The 20,239-nt window shown below is 35.2% G+C and overlaps 1 non-coding gene across 1 annotated transcript; it reads right to left on the bottom strand.

Annotated features, from left to right (window-relative positions):
• Positions 1 to 14,025: 14,025 nt before the first annotated feature.
• LOC127089034 (small nucleolar RNA R71) lies at positions 14,026 to 14,132 on the bottom strand. The gene has a single exon (XR_007790814.1). It is a non-coding gene; the product is annotated as a small nucleolar RNA R71 (small nucleolar RNA).
• Positions 14,133 to 20,239: the final 6,107 nt, after the last annotated feature.

The following is a 20,239-nucleotide window of genomic DNA, read 5'->3' as shown; positions in this document are numbered from 1 at the left end:
CTCAATTCGCTTCCTCTTGTAAATAATGGTAATTGGTTCAATGGTTGATACTTCTTCACTGACTTTTGATTTGGTGAACTGAATAACCCCTTGACTCATCAAACTTTGTACGCAACTTTTCAACCCATCACACTGATTAGGCTCCACTTCACAAGCATAAAAATTATTATGCGGATCTTTCAAGAAACCGTGCTCTTGTAATTTCTTTATAATGACCATCATTAGAGTTTTGACTTTAGCAACCTCATTGGCTACTTCTGTATGCCCTTCTTCAGCGATTGCATTAACCACAGGCCCATTGTGGCTAGGTAAAGGATTAGTTTTTACATTGGGTTGCTCTTCAGAAAAGGACAATAACTTCTGATCAATAAGTTCTTGAACCTTGACCTTGAAAAGCATGCAATTTTCAGTAGAGTGCCTATATACCCAACATGGAATGCACATGAAACATTGGGATTATGCTTGGGGTGGCAGGGAAAGGTAGCAGATGGTATCTCCTTCGGTACAATTTCCCCCACATGAATAAGATAAGGTAGCAATTGGGCGTAGGACAATGGAATTTTGTCAAGGTGAGAACGCCTTCTATCTTGACCATTGTTCCACTGCATGTTCTGCCCATGTCCTTGATTTCTATTATTTTGTGTAGATTGTTGATTTTGCGGAGTCTGAGTCTGAGGAGGCTGTTAATACCCAGGTGGTGCTTGGTATTGAAATTGAGATTGTTGATATTCAGTTGTAGAAGCATATGGGAACAGATAATACGGAATGAGAGCCACGGGTGCTTGAAACTGAGGATGAACATTGGCCATGACAACACTTGTTTCTCTTTCTTTCTTCTTGTTGAAACTTCTTTGAGGTTTCTTTGAAGTTGCTTGATTATTAGCACTGCCTGAATTCCTTCCCATTTTTAACCCATTCTATATACGTTCCCCAACTGTGACTACACATAAGATATTGGACGACATACTTCGCACCATCTTTTCAAAATACGTCCCTTGGAGTGTATTCATGAAGATGTCCATGAGTTCGGAGTCAGCCAAAAGAGGTAGAACTCGGGCTGTCATTTCTCTCCAACATTGGGCATACTCTTTGAAAGTCTCATTACTTCTTTGAGCTTGATTCTGGAGTTGCAATCTAGTCAAATCCATATCAAGATTATACTTGTATTGCTTCAGAAAAGCATTAGATAGATCATTCCAAGATCGAATCTTGCTTAGTTCTAATCCCACATACCAATATAGATAAGCTTTAGATAAACTGTATTGGAAGCAATGAATCAGCAAGGCATCATTGTCGATGTAAGAAACCATCTTTCTGCAATACATTGTTATGTCTCTCTTTGGGTATTTCAACCCCTTGTACTTCTACAGGTGATGAACTTTGAACTTCTGAGGTAATACAACATTAGGTACTAGACATAGTTCTTTAACATCTATCCCATAAGCAGAGAACCCTTCGATGACCCTAATACATTCGTCCAACAATGGTAGTCAACAGACTTGTTCATATTCATATAGGGGGAATTCTGACTTGCATACTGAGGACCTTGAGGAGTAGCAAACCGAGGAGGAACTTGAGGAGCAATATGAGTAGGAACTTGTGGAGCAATCAGAGTACCTTGAGGAATATTCGTCATACCATGATTATAAATATGCCCCCCAAGATTGGCAACTTGAGCATATGGTGCCCTAGGGTGAACATATGGAACATATGGTGCCCACGAATGAACATATTGAGGAGAAGCATTGACATATGGTGCCCCAGAGTGAAATACAAGTAGTTATTATTAGAACAGATTAATTGGAATATATTGTCAATGTAAAACTATTTTACACTGTCATACAATTTGAATTAGTTTTACACATAAAAAGAAAGAAACATGGTAGAAGTAGTTATTAAAATAATTTAATTATAATATATATTTTTATTTTTAATTCTATATTTATGTGTAAAAATGATTCATTTTAATTAAATGACAATGTAAAATAGTTTTACACTAACAATGTATTCCAATTAATCTCATATCCTTATTAATTTGTCTGATATATTCTCCCTCATATATAATGAATGGAATAACAAATATTATTCTAATGTTTTAAAATAGAATATATTATACTACTTTACTACATAGATAAATTAAATAATATTGATAAAAAACAAATTCATAAATTAAATATTTTAAAGATATATACTACATGTGAAGGATATAATTATCTATATAATTATATGTATAATAAAATATTATTTTATTTGGCTAGTAATTGATTTTCTATAATTTTAACAATTAATTTTCGATTTTAGTTTAATTATATTATTTCAATTGAATTTTTATTTTTCATTCAATGTAAAATGAAACAATTACTATTTTAATAAGAAATTAATTGGAATACTATCTATAAAACTACTTTACATTATCATCTAATTAAAATGAATCATTTGGTAACATAAATATAGAATTAAAAATAAAAAATATATTATAATTATACTATTTTAATAACTACTTCTTCCATGTTTTTTCTTATGGGTTAAAAAAACTCATTCTAATCTATATCCGTATTCTAATCTATATCCGTGTAAATTAGTTTTACGGTGATAATGTATCCCAATTAATCTCTAAGGATATATATGTCAAGGTCATGCCATATATTTTATTTTAAAAATAGAAAATAACTATTTTTTTTATAAGTCTATTTAATTAAAAATGATATGCCACGCCCACATGTAGGGACAGATCCCGGCATTACATGTTGGTGTGATTAAATATAAAAAGCCTATGAATAAAATTATATTTAAAATAAAAAATAATATTATTTCAAACAATATATTTATAATAAAAATCTTCTATCAAATATGAGGGATTAACAAATATAAAAGTGAGAGAAATTTGAGAGGTGATGACATTATTTCAAAAACCAAACTGCTCGGTCAGTTGAACCGAAAATATTAAGGATCATCGATCTGATTTGATTGCTGGATCAATATTTATTTTCCTCAGACAAAAAGACACTGATTTGATACTATTATTAGAAGAGATTAATTGTGACTACACATAAGATATTGGACGACATACTTCGCACCATCTTTTCAAAATACGTCCCTTGGAGTGTATTCATGAAGATGCCCATGAGTTCGGAGTCAGCCAAAAGAGGTAGAACTCGGGCTATCATTTCTCTCCAACATTGGGCATACTCTTTGAAAGTCTCATTACTTCTTTGAGCTTGATTCTGGAGTTGCAATCTAGTCAGATCCATATCAAGATTATACTTGTGTTGTTTCAGGAAAGCATTAGATAGATCATTCCAAGATCGAATCTTGCTTAGTTCTAATCCCACATACCAATATAGATAAGCTTTAGACAAACTTTATTGGAAGCAATGAATCAGCAAGGCATCATTGTCGATGTAAGAAACCATCTTTCTGCAATACATTGTTATGTCTCTCTTTGGGTATTTCAACCCCTTGTACTTCTGCAGGTGATGAACTTTGAACTTCTGAGGTAATACAACATTAGGTACTAGACATAGTTCTTTAACATCTATCCCATAAGCAGAGAACCCTTCGATGACCCTAATACATTCGTCCAATAATTGGTAGTCAACAGACTTGTTCATATTCATATAAGGGGAATTCTGACTTGCATACTGAGGACCTTGAGGAGTAGCAAACCGAGGAGGAACTTGAGGAGCAATATGAGTAGGAACTTGTGGAGCAATCAGAGTACCTTGAGGAATATTCATCATACCATGATTAGAAATATGCCCCCGAAGATTGGCAGCTTGAGTATTTGGTGTCGTAGGGTGAACATATGGAACATATGGTGCCCCAGAATGAACATACTGAGGAGAAGCATTGACATATGGTGCCCCAGAGTGAAATACAAGTAGTTATTATTAGAAGAGATTAATTGGAATATATTGTCAATGTAAAACTATTTTACACTATCATACAATTTGAATTATTTTTACACATAAAAAGAAAGAAACATGGTAGAAGTAGTTATTAAAATAATTTAATTATAATATATATTTTTATTTTTAATTCTATATTTATGTGTAAAAATGATTCATTTTAATTAAATGACAATGAAAAATAGTTTTACACTAACAATGTATTCCAATTAATCTCATATCCTTATTAATTTGTCTGATATATTCTCCCTCATATATAATGAATGGAATAACAAATATTATTCTAATGTTTTAAAATAGAATATATTATACTACTTTACTACATAGATAAATTAAATAATATTGATCAAAAACAAATAAATTAAGAGATTTATTATTATGCACTGTCAGTGTAAAAAGTTTTACACTGTCAATGCATCACATTCATCCGTTTGTATTACTTTTTAAATGTTTAAAATAAAAGTCAAACATTTCAAATATATCAGTGGTTGTGAATAACTGACAGTGTAAAAAATCTTTACACTGTCAGTGTATATCAATTAAATTCATAAATTAAATATTTTAAAGATATATACGACGTGTGAATGATATAATTATCTATATAATTATATGTATAATAAAATATTATTTTATTTGGCTAGTAATTGATTTTCTATAATTTTAACAATTAATTTTCGATTTTAGTTTAATTATATTATTTCAATTGAATTTTTATTTTTCATTCAATGTAAAATTAAACAATTACTATTTTAATAAGAAATTAATTGGAATACACTCTATAAAACTACTTTACATTATCATCTAATTAAAATGAATCATTTGGTAACATAAATATAGAATTAAAAATAAAAAATATATTATAATTATACTATTTTAATAACTACTTCTTCCATGTTTTTTCTTATGGGTTAAAAAAACTCATTCTAATTCTATATCCGTGTAAATTAGTTTTACGGTGATAATGTATTCCAATTAATCTCTAAGGATATATATGCCAAGGTCATGCCATATATTTTATTTTAAAAATAGAAAATAATTAATTTTTTTTATAAGTCTATTTAGTTAAAAATGATATGCCACATGTAGGGGTGGCAAACGGGCATGCCCGCCCCGTTTAGGCCCACCCCGCAAAAGCCCGCAAAAAAACGGGGCGGGGCGGGGCGGTCATAGTTGAGGATGTGGGCCTAAAACTTAGATTTGCCCCGCAAAAAAGTGAGGGCGGGGCGGGGAAAGCCCGCGGGCACTGCACTCTTTAAGCCTAAAAATGTAAAAATTTATGTAAATACACGTGCCTGCAAAAACTCGCAAAAAATATGGGGCGGGGCGGGGCGGACACATTTGAGGGTGAGGGCCTAAATCCTTGGCCCTCCCCGCACAAAAGTGCGGGCAAAACGGGCATGCCCAGCGGGCCGAGCCCGTTTTGCCACCCCTAGCCACATGTAGGGACAAATCCCGACATTACATGTTAGTGTGATTGAATATAAAAAAACTATGAATTAAATTATATTTAAAATAAAAAATAATATTATTTCAAACAATATATTTATAATAAAAATCGTCTATCAAATATGAGGGATTAACAAATATAAAAGTGAGAGAAATTTGAGAGGTGATGACATTATTTCAAAAAGCAAACTGCTCGGTCAGTTGAACCGAAAATATAAAGGATCATCGGTTTGATTTGATTGCTGGATCAATATTTATTTTCCTCAAACAAAAAGACACTGATTTGATACTATTATTAGAAGAGATTAATTGTGACTACACATAAGATATTGGACGACATACTTCGCACCATCTTTTCAAAATACATCCCTTGGAGTGTATTCATGAAGATGTCCATGAGTTCGGAGTCAGCCAAAAGAGGTAGAACATGGGCTATCATTTCTCTCCAACATTGGGCATACTCTTTGAAAGTCTCATTACTTCTTTAAGCTTGATTCTGGAGTTGCGATCTAGTCAGATCCATATCAAGATTATACTTGTATTGCTTCAGGAAAGCATTAGATAGATCATTCCAAGATCGAATCTTGCTTAGTTCTAATCCCACATACCAATATAGATAAGCTTTAGACAAACTGTATTGGAAGCAACAAATCAGCAAGGCATCATTGTCGATGTAAGAAACCATCTTTCTGTAATACATTGTTATGTCTCTCTTTGGGCAGTTCAACCCCTTGTACTTCTGCAGGTGATGAACTTTGAACTTCTGAGGTAATACAACATTAGGTACTAGACATAGTTCTTTAACATCTATCCCATAAGCAGAGAACCCTTCGGTGACTCTAATACATTCGTCCAATAATTGGTAGTCAACATACTTGTTCATCTTCATATAGGGGGAATTCTAACTTGCATACTGAGGACCTTGAGGAGTAGAAAATTGAGTAGGAACTTGAGGAGTAATATGAGTAGGAACTTGTGGAGCAATCAGAGTACCTTGAGGAACATTCATCATACCATGATTAGAAATATGTCCCCCAAGATTGGCAGCTTGAGCATATGGTGCCCCAGGGTGAACATATGGAACATATGGTGCCCCAGGATGAACATAATGAGGAGAAAGATTGACATAGGGTTCCCTAGAGTGAACAAGTGGCATCCTAGGATTAACTGGCTAAATTCCTTGATAAGGGTATTTCATACTGTAATACCCCAATTTTTACCATAAGATTCCTCATGCCATCTCATAACTTGACATTAGCATTGGGATCACATCTTGGTATCCTCCTCACCCTTCATTCATTGGGTTTGAATTGGGAGGGATTACCAAACATATTTGATTGTATCAAGCTTTATTTTTCTTTGTTTACTAACTAAAGTACCAAAAATATGTCTAGTTTAGTTTTGTTTCATTTGTAGGTAGTGTGTGTCCACATGTGCCTCATCAAGCTCACAACTAGGGTTTGAGACCCTCAATGCAAGGAATCAAGCCAAAAAAATGGTCCACATTATTTTAAAGCATCATATATGGATCCCCATGTTCTTCATTTGTTATTTTGATCAAGAATTCACCAAGAGTTTGAAGCTTGTTTGTCAAGGAAGCCCTAATTCATCTGGGTATCTTGTGTGCCTTCCTCAGCAGTTTTTTTCAACAATTGATCAAAAAACCAAGGGATACTTCATTGAACATCATCTTATGCATATATGATCCTCCATGAGCCCCAAAGAGTAAAAGAACTTCAAGTTTGCAAGTTGGATCAAGGAGGTTGACCAGAAAAGTCAACTGGTCAAATCTAGGGTTCCCTAGACCCTATATCCTTCAAATTTTGTCATATAAAAATTATTCAAAGATAAAGGTTACTCTAAATGACATTAAAAACAATTTTCATGTTGGCATCAAGATCTAATTTTTCTTGTAAATTCATTTTTTATGGTGAAATATTATATGTAATTTTGTCTGTGCCCTAGATAGAAGGTCAACTTCCAAAAACCATAACTTTCTCAACTTTTATGATATGAATATGATTAAAGTTTAATGATCAATTTAAATATGTCTTCTCCAACTTTTCTTTTTTGAGAAAGGTCAAATTCCACTTGCAAGGGCATGTGCCACGAGGAAACATTATAGGTCATTTTGGGCCATTACCGTTAAACATGCATTTTTCCTCAACTTATAAAATCCATAACTCCATCAAGAAAGATCCAAATAGTGTCAAATTTGTGACCAAACTTAATATAATTGAAATATATACAACTTTATAAAAGGAACCAAGGTCATTTGAAGCTCATAGCAAAAGTTATTCAAGTTGAAAAAAGGGGTCATTTGACTTTTAACTTAGAAAATTTTCAAGTAAGTTTGATTCCTCCAAATTCAACACCAAAATTCATCATGATCCATGATTTAAATGAAAAAAGTTCCAACATCAAAGTTGTTCCCCTTCATGCTAGCTTTCCAAAGACTCTAAGATCATTGTATTTGGATCAGAATTGAGGGACTTGCACATGGTTCCTTTGATTGGATTGTTTTGGTAACTTTTATATTCAAATGATAATTCCTTTTGCATGCTTTAATGTTATGAATTCAGCAACTTTTGTACATGAATTAGAAGTGGGTTGCATCATTCTATGGGCCTAATTCCATGCCCATGCACCCATGCATGCAAGTTACTATTTTTGGCCAAATTTTCAAATGGTGTGAAAAGGAATTCATAAGCCTATAAGTACATGTCCATTGCCTCAGAATTGGAGGACCCTGGCCCAAGCTTTGATCTGGAAATCCCCTAACCTCCATTGATAGAACAACCTCGAATATTTCTTTAAAATCGAGTTTTAGTTCACCTTCTGTTTTTAAGCTAAAACTCCAAGGGTTCGCAACCATTTTCATTTGAATTATCTTTTGCAAGCAAGAAGAAGCAAGACCAAGAGGATTGGGATCGAGATCGAGCTTCATCAGTGCAAACTGAAGGTGAAATTTCTCAAACTTTCCTTCTTTGATTCTCTCTCATTTCTCCATATTTTTGATTAATTTTTGGTTGGATGAAGTCCTACCAGTGTAGGTAACAAGATTCAGTTGCTTTGAGTCCAAATTGAAGCAACTCAGTTTGTATACCTCATTTTTCAATTCCACATATCTTTTTGTATAGTGAGAATTGGAAAAAATGGAGGCCAGATTCGAAATTCTGGCATTTTTCTCTTCAAAATAGTGTATGGATCTTTCATTTTTATGAACATTTTGGTTGGACTTGTCCGGTGGGGTTGACCGGAGAAGACGACCGGAGCTAGGGCTTCGGTGGTGCGTTGGCATTGTCCAAGCCGTTTGATCCCATGGCAACTTTATAATCTCAGTCTTTGATCCGAATTACCATTGGTGTAAGTGCGTTGACTGATGATCACGGTGGATGATACACGCTTGACCATCAGATATGCCACCTCAATTAATGAGGGAGATCTGATGACCCTCGTTTTTCTGAATTAACTAATTTTCTATTTTAATATTTTAATTAGCATTTTCTTATTTAATTAGTTATAAATTCAATATTAATCCAAAAAATATGAGACTTTCACAAAAAAAATTCAAATAATTTCCTCTTCCATTTTTTGAATTAAAATTATTTTTTGGATTGGATTTGACATTTTTAGTGAATTAAATGATTTTTTACTTGTTTTTATTTGACTTTAAATAAACCTGACTTTCAAAAATTCCCCAAAAAATTAGTCAAAGGTCCATTGACCTTGTTTGACCTATGATAAATCCCTTGGCCATTTCTTTAGTGATTTTAATGGATTTGAGATTTTTCATCTTTTAAAATGCATTTTTATTCATTTAAAAATAGAAATCAAATTGTTTAATTGCATAAAATTATGTTGAGCTTTTTGTTTGACTTTGTATTGACTCAACTTCTGTTTGGCCTTGATCTTGGTTGAATTGGACATTAGTTTGATCAAAGCCATTGGATTTAGGGGGTTGATGAAGTTTAAACTTCATCCCCCAAAATGAATGGATGATATTGATCAAATGAAGTTCATCCGTTGATCAATTTTGAATTTATTTTCACTTTATCTTCTCATCTTCATCCATCTTCTTCCCCAATCCTTCATTGAATAATGACTTCTCAAATATTCAAATGCTAGTTGATTCATCAATGACCTTGTGTCAGATGAATCAACATGAGCCTGATTAAGATAGGTCCACCCCATTCTTATTTTTGTGTGTGGTATGCTTTAGGAGCTTGGTCATTATACCTTGTCTCTAGCATGTATTAACACCAATATTTTTATTGCCCGATCTCAGATAGTTGTGACTTCTACATAAGTCCAATTATGATTGCTTAACGTAGAGCTAAATTTGTCCCAAAGGCATAGCATTTTTGTAAGTGAGATTGTAAGTCTCCCATTCCTCATGGTATTGTGTGAAGATTTAACCTTTTTTCCATTTGTGAGAGCTAGTGGCATTATTGTTGATTTATCCAAGTTGGAGTCCTTCTTATGGATGATGTCTTGGTTCATATCTTCATGCTTGTGAGTGGATGGTTGAGTGTTCTCCAAAGAATGACTTAAAACAATTTTCTTCTTCCACTAACATTGACTAATATCTTTTGTATTGACTTTATTTTAATGCAATTTACTTTAATGCAATTTAAAATTATGCACTTTATCATTCCTTGCCTTTACATTTCATGTAACTTGTTTATGTTTCAACCATTTTCACTTTGCTCACTTGAGCCATACTTTGTGCTTGTATTATATTGTGCTTGTGATTTTGTTTTGTTTGTGGTCTTAGGACCTTAAAATACTTAATAACAACAAAAATCCTAAAAAATACATTGGTGGACTGTTGGGCTTCTATCTGAGACTTGATTGGGACTAATAGTAGACAACATCCCTGTGATGTGAAAAAGAACTTGGCCAATGCCATTCATCTGACATAATCCTTTGGAATTCTATTGGTTTATCTGTTACTTTGTCTTTGTGCTTAAGTTATCATTTTGATTTAACTATCTCTATCTGATGATTGTCTCTGAGAGTTTGCTACAAGGGATATTCATCTGATACATGTGAAAGACATTGAAGACTTCTTGCTTTTTGAGTGATTGCTTGTATGTTTTGACTATCTTTATTTGATGCCATTAGTCTTCATATTAGTTACTTGGATGATTATGCTTATTGCTTGCTTAAAATTCCAAAGAAAATGGGTCTCTATCTGACAATATTATCTTGTGGATTGCTTCCCATTGGTTAGATATTTTCAACTATAAACTTTTAAATCTTGTTTAGGATAGTCCATTCATCTCCTCCCACTTCTTTAATTTCAAAAATCTCTCCCTCATTTTTAAAACCTTCTTTGATTGTTGTTTTCAACTTAGACTTGTTTTAATGAGTAGAAACTTTGGCCTTATGCCATTGATTTTCAAAACATTTTCTTAAATCAAACTTGTAAATAAACTTAATCATATTGACTTTAATTTTAAAAGACAAAAAGAACTAACAATCTCATCTAATCCTTTTGGCCATTTTGTACGTTTTTCTTTTAAATTTTTCAAAAGAGAGTATTTAGATTTGAGTTATCTTTGGTTGAAATATAATTCTCCCATTCCATGATATTTTGATAATAAGTCTTTCCATTTATTAGGGGTTAGTGGCATAATTGTTGATTAAATCCAAGTTGGAGTCCTCCCTCTTAAATGTCGTAAAGCACATATTATCGGTGGATGTTTGGTTGAGTATTATCCCTTTGATAACAAAAGATATTTAAGCTTTTGTTAAAACCAATCCACCAATTTCTTTGAAATTTTTACCACAAAATACGAGGTTTGATCCCTCATTTTTATGTTGGTACGTAGCCATAAGACCGAAGGTCTTGTCGAACACAAAAATTGTAAATAATTGAATTCTTTCCTCATCCCCTCATTCCTTTTTATCAAACATCATTTTCAACTAAAACATTTCCACATAAAAAGGGCTCCCTAGGAGTACCTAGGACACTTTGGGTGCTAATACTTTCCTTCTATGTAACCAACCCCCTGACCTGTAATCTCTGACATTTTATTAGTTTTGATTTGAAAACTTATCATCTTTGGATTTTGTTCGTACTTTTCCCTTTTACTTTGGAAACAATAAAAGCGCGGTGACGACTCTGATTTTATTGACGTTGAGTTAACCAATAGCTTGATGGTCACAAATTTACCACTATAGAAATAAAGTGGTGACTTTGATGGCGAGTAGTCCTTAGTGGGTTTAGCCTACTTTTTGTATGTATTATATTTGTTGATTATTGATGTTTGATGTTTGTATATATTGTATGTGTGATACTTTATATCTGTTGTGCTTGGTGATTGATAACATGAAATAATATCACATTTTTGGACTCGATTTAATTAAATTATATTATTATTTGATTCGATTTATTTCATATTATTCGATATTACTTGGTATTTTCCTTCTATTTATTTCAGGTCACACTATTTGAAGCATACGTGAAAAAGAAAGAAAAGGAGGTGCAAAAAGAGGATAAAAAAGCAATCCACTAAAGCCCAACCCACAACTACAAGGAGAGGCGCTGTGATGCTGTAACGAGCGCCACACAAGGTGTGACGAGCGTCACACCCCATTCCTATATTTTTGGCTTTGACGCGTAACAGAAGCACGTTCACCCTTTTCTTCGCTTGACCAGTTGACGTGTGACCAAAAGCTACTGAAGGACGTTGGAAGAAACGGTCACTTGGTGGAGTGGTATAAATAGATCCAATGGTGGAACCCTGCAGGGCTCGCTCAATTTTCCAGTTTTCGGCACCGCATTATTTTTACTGTTTTTCTTATTTTCCAGCACTCTACTTTCCTAGCAATTTTTATTTCCTTTTCTTTTCCAGTCAATTTTGAAGCATTCAATTAATTTTCTCACAATAGTTTCTACACCGGAAACTATTGTGTAATTTTTACTGGATCTAACCTTACGTTAGATCATAGTATTTTATTCCTTCGTTTTTATTTTCTTGTCCGATCGAAGATTGTAAGAACAAATCCAACCGGTTTGTGGTGGAGAGTTCAAGCATCGAAGCTAGGAATAATCAAGACTTCTTTTAATTTTACAGGTTCTTTAATTTTATTGTTTTAATTTATATATGCTCTGCACTGCTATTTATTTATACTGTCTGTCCGATATGGCTGTATGTAAGCATAATTATTGTTTAGGCTTGTTTAGCATGTCTGGCTAAATAAACTTAGATATCGGTATGTAAAGTAAGCGGAATGAAGGAATCAAAACTAAGTTGGTTTAATTTTGTTCAAAAACATAATCACTCTTTTTATGGTCTCAATTTACAGAGTTAATACCAAGATTTTTGTACGAGAGTAAAAGACATAAAGAAGTTAAAATCAATAGAACGACGGTTTGAGCTTTTAACTGGACAGTGTAAATTGGACATTAATTTTAAATCAGGGCGAAAGCAATTTTTAGAGTTAATTAAATTCTAATCATTTTCAAAAAGTATTTTTAAAGGTTAAATGTGAGGACGAGAGTTAAGCGTTTAAGTTTAATTATATAATCTAAGTCAACAGAGCGAGAGTTTGAGACAAGGGTGTTTAAATGGTTAGCATTTTCTTAAAAAGAGTTTCTATAGATTCTATTGTTTTCAAAAAGTGATTTTGGACTTAACTAATTAGTGACAGCGCACGTTAATACAAAGTCATAGTCTATTCAACAGAGCGAGAGTTTGAGAAAAGGCTTTTAACTCAATAGTGTCTACTGAAAAGATTTACTTTAAAACTACGAAACCAACGAAGATTTGATTCCCTAATTACGACGAACTGCATACCGATATCCGCTTATTTGATATTTAATCTAGATCTTATTTTAGTTTTATTTTTTCCCCTAATCAACAAAGTATCATCCGCCTTAGCTTTACGAAGTAACCTTAGAAAACGGTATATCGATTCATAAGTCCCTGTGGGATCGATATCTTTTATTACTACGCGATTAGACTGTGCACTTGCAGTTAATACCCCAATAGACTCATAAAGTCGCGATCAAGTTTTTGGCGCCGTTGCCGGGGACTTTTATTTAGTCGATATCGTAACTCTTCCGTTACGCTGTAGAGACTAAGGCAATTTTTATTTCTTTCTTTTGTTGATTTGTATGCTACATGCTCGCTCACAAGGAGAACCGTATTACTTACGAATCAACGACGTTGAACGATATCTCCGAGTCTTACGACGAATTCGGGAGTATCGTGCTGCAAACAATCTTCCGCCAATCGAAATTCCTGATCTCAAAAATCTTCTTCCTTCGCCGATACCCGAGATGGCAGAACCAGCTCGTGCTCTTCGAGATTACGCCGCTCCATCGCAAGACGAGCCGCATTCGAGTATTGCTCCACCCGCAATCGAAGCAAACAACTTCGAACTTAAACCTTCGCTGTTACAGGCAGTGCAACAGAATCAATTCTCTGGAAATCCTACCGAGGATCCAAACCTTCATTTATCCGTATTTGTTCAATACGCTGATACTGTTAAAGCTAATGGTGTCACTTCAGAGGCAATTCGACTTCGTCTTTTTCCTTTCTCGTTAAGAGATAAAGCTAGAAGATGGCTTCAGTCTTTTCCTTACAACTCAGTCACCACATGGAATGAGTTGAAGAAAGTCTTTCTTGCCCGATATTTTCCTCCAAGCAAAACAGCTATGTTAAGAGCCCAGATAAATGGATTTAAACAGAAAGATAACGAGTCTCTTTTCGAAGCATGGGAAAAATACAAAGACATGATGAGACTTTGTCCACACCATGGTTTAGAGGACTGGTTAGTAATTCATACCTTCTATAATGGTCTCTTATACAACACAAGATTAACAATAGACGCCGCCGCAGGTGGTGCGCTTATGGATAAACCTTACGCTGACGCTTATCAACTTATCGAAAGCATGGCCCAAAACCATTATCAGTGGGGAAGCGACCGAACAATGGTAGAAAAACCTCAAATGAAAAGTGGCATGTACGAGATAAGCAGCCTTGATCATGTTAATGCAAAAGTGGATGCTCTTGCCCAGAAAATTGAAAGTTTAAATGTATCACCTCCAGCCACCGTGGTTGCCGTGACTCAAAATTGCAAAGTCTGTGGAATCCAAGGTCACACGCCTACAGATTGTCAACTCCTAACAGGAATCCAAGCAGAGCAGGTGAACTATGCACAAGGAAATCCTTACTCGCATACCTATAACTCAAACTGGAAGAACCATCCTAGTTTTTCATATAAGAGTAACAATGCTTTATACGCACCAGGACAAGCTCCCAATCAAGCCCCAGCTATACCTCCTGGATATCAAAAGCCGACCCCATCTACACCTATGTACACACTAACGAATGCTTCTCAACAGCAAACCAATAAAGATTTCTTAAACCAGAATGTACACACTAACGAACAAATTAAACAACTAGCAAGTAAAGTAGATGCCTTGGCTACCCATAACAAAATGATGGAAACACAAATCTCACAAGTAGCTCAATAACAAGCGCCTACTGCTGCCCTAACTGGTACATTTCCTGGACAACCCCAACCTAACCCGAAAAGCCACGCTCATGCAATTATATTAAGAAGTGGAACAGAGGCAGAAGGACCATCTGATCCAAGAATTGAAAACCAAAACTCTAAAAAGTCAACTGAGGAAGAAAATAAACCTAAGGAAAAGGAAGAGAGTAATAAGGAAACAGTAGAAAAGAAAGAACCTTATGTACCTCCACCACCTTACAAACCACCTATCCCTTATCCTCAGAGACTAATTAAAACCAAAGACGCGGGCCAATTTAAATAATTTGTTGACCTACTGAAACAATTAAACGTCACCATTCCTTTCACAGAAGCTATTACACAGATGCCCTCATATGCTAAGTTCTTAAAAGAAATTCTTTATAATAAAAGGAAACTTGAAGATAGCGAAACCGTTACACTCACTGCTGAATGTAGCGCTATAATCCAGAATATGCCTCCAAAACTTAAAGATCCTGGTAGTTTCTCTATACCCTGTCACATAGGAAAATTTGTCATAGACAAAGCTTTATGCGATTTAGGAGCCGGTATCAGTGTTATGCCCTTGTCCATATGCAAGAGACTTGAAATGGGAGAATTAAGACCAACTAAAATGTCTGTGCAATTAGCAGATCGTTCCGTTAGATATCCTGTAGGAATTCTTGAAAACGTTCTCGTGCGCATAGGCCAATTCTACATTCCAACCGATTTTATAATTATGGACATAAGAGAAGATGAAGTTACACCCATTATATTGGGAAGACCGTTCTTAGCAACAGTCGGTGCCATCATAGACGTAAAACGAGGACGACTCACTTTCGAAGTAGGAGAAGAGAAAATTGAGTTCATTCTTTCCAAAATTTTGAAAGCACCTGCAATAGATGACACATGTTACTTCATGGATATCATTGACGAATGCATAAAAGAAACAGAGTTAGAAAATGACAAATCGTCTGACTATCGTGTAGAAGACAGACTGAACCATTGTTTAGCAATAACATCGGATCCTACGCAATGCCCTAAGAAACCAACCCTCGACTTGAAAACACTTCCCAAAAATCTGAGATATGAATTCCTAGACTCAGAACTTGAACGACCAGTGATAGTTAATGCAGACCTAGGAAAACTCGAAACCGAAAAACTCCTACATATCTTAAGAAAATATCCAACCGCACTAGGATACAACATCACCGATCTTAAAGGGATAAGTCCTTCTATTTGTATACATCGCATCATGCTAGAAGAAGACTGTAAAACTTCTAGGGAACATCAGAGGAGACTAAACCCGATCCTGAGTGAGGTAGTGAAGAAGGAAGTAACGAAGTTATTAGAGGCAGGTATCATATATCCTATATCTGATAGCAAATGGGTTAGTCCTGTACACGTAGTACCAAAGAAAGGAGGTATAACAGTTATCGAAAATGAAAAAGAAGAAACTATAACCAAACGAATCGAATCGGGATGGAGAATGTGCATTGATTATAGAAACCTAAACAAAGCAACCCGAAAAGATCATTTTCCTTTACCATTCATAGACCAGATGTTAGAACGATTAGCAAAGCATTCTCATTTCTGCTATCTAGACGGTTACTCAGGCTTCTTTCAAATACCAATTCATCCTGATGACCAAGAAAAGACAACATTCACATGTCCTTTTGGTACCTTCGTTTATCGACGAATGCCGTTTGGCTTGTGCAATGCTCCTGCAACCTTCCAAAGGTGCATGATGGCAATATTCGTTGATTTTCTCGAAAATATCATGGAAGTCTTTATGGATGACTTTTCCGTATGCGGGCAAAGTTTCGAAGAATGTCTTGAAAACCTAGAAAGAGTTCTAGAACGATGTGTAAAAGTAAACCTAGTACTTAATTGGGAAAAATGTCACTTTATGGTACAAGAAGGAATTGTTTTAGGACACATTATATCAAATAGAGGAATTGAAGTAGACAAAGCCAAAATAGAAGTAATCGAAAACCTTCAACCTCCGAAAACTGTGAGAGAAGTACGAAGCTTCTTAGGACATGCCGGTTTTTATCGACGATTTATTAAGGATTTCTCTAAAATAACTAAACCTTTAACCGAATTATTAATGAAAGATGCTGAATTCATATTCGACAATAAATGTTTAGAAGCATTTCAAACGCTTAAACAAGCATTAATCTCCGCGCCCATAATGCAGACTCCGGATTGGAATGAACCATTCAAAATAATGTGTGACGCAAGTGACTACGCCGTAGGCGCTGTTTTAGGACAACGAAAGGATAAAAAACTTCATGTCATATATTATGCAAGTAGAACTCTAGATGAAGCACAAATGAATTACGCCACAACCGAGAAAGAACTTCTAGCAGTAGTATTTGCACTAGATAAATTTCGTTCTTACTTGGTCGGAGCAAAAATAATCGTTTACACTGACCACGCTGCCATTAAGTACCTCCTAAAAAAAAAGGACGCTAAACCTAGACTCCTAAGGTGGATCTTGTTGTTACAAGAATTTGATTTGGAAATCAAAGATAAAAAAGGAATTGAAAACGTAGTAGCAGATCACCTTTCTAGACTAGAAAATCTGGAACCGGAAAGAACATTGATCAACGATGACTTCTCGTACGATAAACTTATAGCTAATTTGGAAGAAAATAGAGTTGATGAACAAGTAGAGACCACCTTGGCTGTATGCGTTAGACCATGGTACGCCGATTTTTCCAATTATTTAGCTGCCGGAATAGTTCCACTTAATTTATCCTACCAGCAAAAGAAACGATTCTTCCATGACTTGAAACATTATTATTGGGATGACCCTTTACTTTTTAAAAGAGGCCCCGATGGTATTTTCCGTCGGTGTATACTTGAAGAAGAGATAGAAAGTATAATCTAACATTGTCATTCTGCTCCTTACGGTCGTCACGCAAGTACATCCAAGACCTGCTCTAAAATCCTACAAGCCGGTCTTTATTGGCCAAACATATGGAAGGATGTGCATGCTGCTGTCAAGAAATGCGATAGATGCCAACGCACATGAAACATATCTAGACGTGACGAGATGCCACAAAAGGGCATTTTGGAAGTAGAGATTTTCGATGTGTGGGGAATAGATTTCATGGGACCTTTTCCACCTTCTTTCGGTAACAAGTACATACTCGTAGCGGTTGACTACGTATCAAAATGGATTGAAGCTATAGCTTCTCCAACAAACGACACACGAGTAGTAACTAGACTCTTTAAGAATATAATCTTTCCAAGATTTGGTGTCCCAAGAATAGTAGTCAGTGATGGTGGATCGCATTTCATATCTAAGATACTCGAAAAACTATTGTTTAAGTATGGTGTAAAACATCGAGTAGCAACACCTTACCATCCCCAAACTAGTGGACAAGTGGAAGTGTCTAATAGAGAAATTAAACAGATATTGGAAAAAACAGTCGCTACGTCAAGAAAAGACTGGTCATCAAAATTACCTGAAGCTTTATGGGCATATCGGACCGCTTACAAAACTCCCATAGGAACAACCCCATTTAAGCTTATTTACGGAAAATCTTGCCACCTCCCGGTAGAATTAGAACATAAGGCCTATTGGGCTATTAAAAATTTAAATTTAAACTATAAGGCCGCCGGTGAAAAGCGAATTCTTGATATAAACGAATTAGAGGAACTTAGACAAGACGCCTACGAGAATGTCAGAATCTACAAGGAAAGAACGAAAAAATGGCATGATAAACGCATATCAAGAAAAACTTTCAAACAAGGCGATGTAGTCCTATTGTTTAACTCTAGACTTAAGTTATTCCCAGGAAAGCTACGATCTAGGTGGTCAGGCCCTTTCCAAATCACCAATGTCTTTCCCAGTGGAGCTGTAGAAATTAAAGGAAAATCTATTGAACCATTTATCGTAAACGGGCAGCGTCTAAAACATTATCATTATGCTGAGAACAATGAAGACTCGCAAGTCCTGCACTTAGACGTAATGTCTTCAGAATTTATAGATTAACATTTAATAGTTTTATGTCGAGCTTGCGACATTAAACAAAGCGCTTCGTGGGAGACAACCCACAAATTTTTATTTTTTATTTCTCCTTTGATTATTCCCTTTTCTTTTTGATTTTATTTAGTTTTCATTCTCCATATTATTTATTTTAATTAAATTTTTCTTCTTTTCTTCTTTCGGCATTTGGCCAAATCCTGACTAAAACTCTTGTTTTTCTTTTCTTTAGTTAACTCTAACCTGATGGCACATATTGACCGCATGGGTATCAAATTCAGAGGGAGAGCTCAGAGACAAAAATTTGAAGAACTTTCTGAGAGAGAGATGCACCCAACCTTCTATGCTGATGAAGATGCAATGATCGTACTTGGGCTAAGAGATAGTGTCCTGTATTTGCTGAATAAAATAGGGTGGGAAACCACTCCTATTCGCAGACAATTTGTTACTTACCGAAGGCTAACTCTAGAATTCCTTAGCTCCCTGATCTATTTACCAAACCATGGAAAAGGAATAAACCGAGGTTTCATTCAATTCAGGATGTTCAATATGGAGTATTAGTTTAACATTCAAGAGTTTACTAACCTTTTAGGGTTCCCTACCTCTTTTGATACATTCACCGTGAGCCAAGAATAGATTTTTGAATATAGAGAGCTTGAGCATTTTTGGGGAAGTTTGACGGGTAATGACGACCCCGAGGAACATGAGTTTCTCTCTGGAAACATACATAACCCGGCTTTTCGCTATTTCCACAAAATCCTAGCACACACTCTTTTTGGAAAGAGATCAAACATTACCACAGTATCATGTGATGAACTCTTCATAATATTCTGTGCTTCCCAGAACCGTCCAGGGAATGGTGCAACTTATATGCTGGCGAGTTTTGACCTCCTTATTCAAGATGACCATGCACCGATTCAAATAGGAGGGTTGATAACTATGATTGCCAATGCTATTGGATTGCGCCAACCCATGCTTGACTCGAACCCTTTTTGTGGCATCGAGTCTATGAACATACATTTCCTTTTCAACACTTTGTTTATCAGAAATCTGGGACCTGAAGAGTTTGAATTAATAATTAATAACCAAGTTGTTTACCTATTCACAATGCCTAGTCCGATGACTAATGTTCATGACCGAAACAATTGGCTTTACAACCTGGATGGAATACCTTCTCCTGTTAGATCTGTTGAATCCATCCAAGACTATGAGATTTGTGACGACCATATTCCTTATGCCGAGTCCGATCCACAGACACCAACTGGTTACCACGATGCAGCCTCTCCACCTCATCCTATTCCGTCCGCAGAATCAGCAATACCTGATCTTAGACATCATCTGCCCGGAAATGATTATAATACCGCTATTCAAGCTTTGATGTCAGAACAAGCTGCCATGC

The sequence above is a fragment of the Lathyrus oleraceus genome, chromosome 5 (assembly GCF_024323335.1).
Source record: "Lathyrus oleraceus cultivar Zhongwan6 chromosome 5, CAAS_Psat_ZW6_1.0, whole genome shotgun sequence".
NCBI lineage: Eukaryota > Viridiplantae > Streptophyta > Magnoliopsida > Fabales > Fabaceae > Lathyrus > Lathyrus oleraceus.
This window is presented reverse-complemented; position numbering and strand designations above follow the sequence as displayed.